This window comes from Cucurbita maxima, unplaced genomic scaffold (genome assembly GCF_002738345.1).
Source record: "Cucurbita maxima cultivar Rimu unplaced genomic scaffold, Cmax_1.0 Cma_Scf00077, whole genome shotgun sequence".
Classification (NCBI taxonomy): domain Eukaryota; kingdom Viridiplantae; phylum Streptophyta; class Magnoliopsida; order Cucurbitales; family Cucurbitaceae; genus Cucurbita; species Cucurbita maxima.
The window spans coordinates 316,951-320,228 of NW_019272093.1; the positions used below are offsets into that span (position 1 = coordinate 316,951).

The 3,278-nt window shown below is 40.0% G+C and overlaps 1 long non-coding RNA gene across 1 annotated transcript; it reads right to left on the reverse strand.

The window, feature by feature from the left end:
- Positions 1-219: 219 nt before the first annotated feature.
- Positions 220-1,593, reverse strand: LOC111472528. Its single transcript, XR_002715441.1, has 3 exons — positions 1,465-1,593; positions 1,304-1,381; positions 220-308 (listed from the first exon to the last, which is right to left on the reverse strand). It is a non-coding gene; the product is annotated as an uncharacterized LOC111472528 (long non-coding RNA).
- Positions 1,594-3,278: the final 1,685 nt, after the last annotated feature.

Here is a 3,278-nt window from a genome sequence, read left to right on the forward strand (position 1 = left end):
AGAGCTAGAAAAGCACGTTGAGTAGGAGAAAAATGAGAGAATGAAAGGTAATTGTCATGACCCGATGTTCGAGGTCAAAAACTCGGACCGTGACCCAAAAGACGAAATAAAAAATAAACAAAAAAAGAAAAGAAAGAAAATAAGAGTAAAATAAAAGATAAAAATACCATTCAATTAAAACAAAAGGAAGAGAAGATTTGTAAAATGAAATACAAAAGACTCCAATAGACCGACAAGGGACTGACGCTCCAAAACGACCCCCTCTGTGACCGCACAGCTCTCGAACGCTCCTCCACCTTGACTGGTACCTGAAAAAACAAGGGTAAAAGAAATGAGTATAAAAATTATACTCAGTAAGCCTTCTACTCGTAGGCTCTTATCGCATCCAAATTTTGACAAACTTCCACGGCTTTTTTCTTTGGCTCTAGGACATCTAATTCAGGTCTTAGCTTTTTAGGTCTTGCCCCTTGGAACTTGCCCTTTGGGGCTTCTTTGGTCTTCGTCCTTTCATTTATACCCCTAGAGTTCCTTTATGCTAACCTGTGTTTGACTGGTGCTCTGCGAGTGGCTACCTCGGCATGGCTTTGAGATTACCCGGTGTCTTACCTAGGAAGTGAGCTGTAACCCCATAGTCCCATGGTAAATCCCCCTGTATTTGGGAGGGCTACCTCCCGTATCCCATCCAGCTAAATGGTCAGTTACGACGTGGGTCTCCTTTTTCCCATGCTAAAACAGCTATCGAGCAGTCAAGTCTTGATCAAGAACCCACTGGTCCCCCACGAAGCTATATCACCATTCACACACAAGTAGCCTAAGGGTACTCTAGAGGAGCTTTGTGTGTCGTGGTTGTTTCTTAGGCTCCTAGGAAAGGGTTAAGTCTATACATAGTGACTTGTCACTTTAACACAAATCCCTAGACTTTATCAAACCTGTGGGTCGGTGAGAATTAACTGAGTGTGCACACATCTATCATCCAACATCATCATACAAAATTCATGCAAAGTAAACATACATGCTCAACGAGGCGATAATATCCATCAAGTCCCGGAGCTCAGAGTTCATAAGTTCCCATCCTCCTTTCAGCATGAATTAAACATATACATATAAAGCGAAAGCTTAAAGCATAATTGCAACACTCAGATAATTCTCAAAATACTTCATATAATGCATCCATACTCTTAACAACCAAATTACATACATTCAATCATGGAAAGCTACCACCTAAGGTAATTAAACTAGCATGCATGCATAACCAAGCGACTCCTACAAGTATTTCTTCCTAAAGTTCCGTGTGGTGACTTACCTGATTGACGCGTGTTTTTCGTTGAGCATTTCTATACCAATAGCGTGTCCACAAATACTGATTTTTCTCATTGAAGTCCTATTATATATAAAAATAGGGCCAGAGTTGGAATCGAAAGGGAAATCGAGCAAACAGAAGTCGAACGGGCTGAAAAACAGCACCTCACGCGCGTTCACGTGCCTGGGAAGGTGTTACACGCGCACGGCCACGCGCGCGTACAAACGCGCATGAGGGAGGGAAGACGCGCGTTGAGGTATTGCCATGTGGCACCCGCTGAACGGTCAATCGAGGTCGAGGTCATCGGTTCGAAATCGGAAGGACGCGCTGGAAATCTGAATTCTTTTACGCTGACGCATGGCAACGCGAAGCCGGGTCGGTGATCCAAGTTGCGCAGGCCATCAGTCGCGGACTCGGGTAGTGACTGCCGGCGTTCGAATCCTGCCCGACGCGAAGTATTTCATTGAATTTCTCTGCCAATACATGCTAGACATGTGTCAACCATTTCGGCGATGACCCTCTCTTTTCCTGACATGTGTCCCTTCGCCGTTCGTCTTCTTCCCCACATCTCTGCAATTTTCTAGAAAACCGATTATTTCCTATTTTCTTTGCATTTTCGTATTTCTTTCTATAATTTGGATTAATATGATTTCTACAACTAGATTTATAGACCTCATACTCATCTACATATAGCTATTTTTCTTGTAATTTATTTCTAACCACATTGGTAATAAACTCAGTCCAAAGTTGACAAGAGATATCAATACTCACATCATTGATGGAAAGTTGGAACTCCTCTTTTCGATCCAAATCAATCAGCAATCTTTTCTAGATTAACATACTCGAATTTCGAAATCTAACTCTCAATATTTCTAACAAATCTGAGGAAAATCTGAAAACAACCGTTCAAGAACTTACCTACGGATTTTCTTCGATCCTTGACGGTTTTGGACGATTTGAGAGAATTGTTCTTTCCTGATTCTGTGAAGATTTTATGAAGAAGGCTCGGCCGGAACCGAAATCCTCGTGGCCGACGGTTACCTCACTCTCTCTCTCTAGAGCTTTCCTTCTCTATCTAGAACTTTCCTTCCCGTTCTAGAATTTTCTCTCTCCCTATTTCTATTATTTTCTTTTCAGCCATTTTTCCTTCTATTCCTTTTCCTCTTTATTTTTCTTTTTCTTCTTTTAATCCTATGTTACTAGAAGGGAGGGTATAATGGTCAAATTACCCTCTAGTTGACTTTGACCATATTTCTAATTTTCTATCATTTTTTTAATATTTTTCCTAAGTTCTTCTATTATTTCCAAGTATATTTGTCTGCTACCTCATCTCCAAATTTGGTCTCTAAGACCCTCAACAAAATATTAGAAGTTCAACATAAAAGGAAAAATTAGATTTTAAACTTTCCATTGAGGCTCGGGTCTTATAGTAATCATGAAGGGGATACCTGGTGCTAGTGTTGGGACTTGAGCTAGAGGTTAAATGATTGGCTCCAGAAGACATCTCATAATCATTATGACAAGCTGAAGATTGTTTTATATGAGTAGAACATCGGAGTGGAACTAATGTATCAGATATGATAAGATCAAAATTAGTGGGTGAATCTTGAAAAGGAATAGAAGGCGGAGGAGACGACAAAGTAGTAAGTGAAGGAATAAAATGTGGGGAAGGACTAATATGGATGTTTGAGTAGGATGAATCATGAAGTGATAAAATGGGAGTTAAAAGAGCTAATGTTAAAGTTTGTGAAGTTGATGAAGAAGGAAAATCATCTTCACAAAATTTAACATCACGACTGATAAAGAATTTTTTAGATTGCATGTCATACAATTTGTAACCTTTGTTACCACAAGGATATCCTACGAAAACACAAGGAATTGTCCGAGTTTCAAATTTTTGCTTAGGGTGTACTACAGTTTCATAACACTTACAACCAAAAACTTTAAGATGGTGAAATGTAGGTGGTCCTTTGTAGAG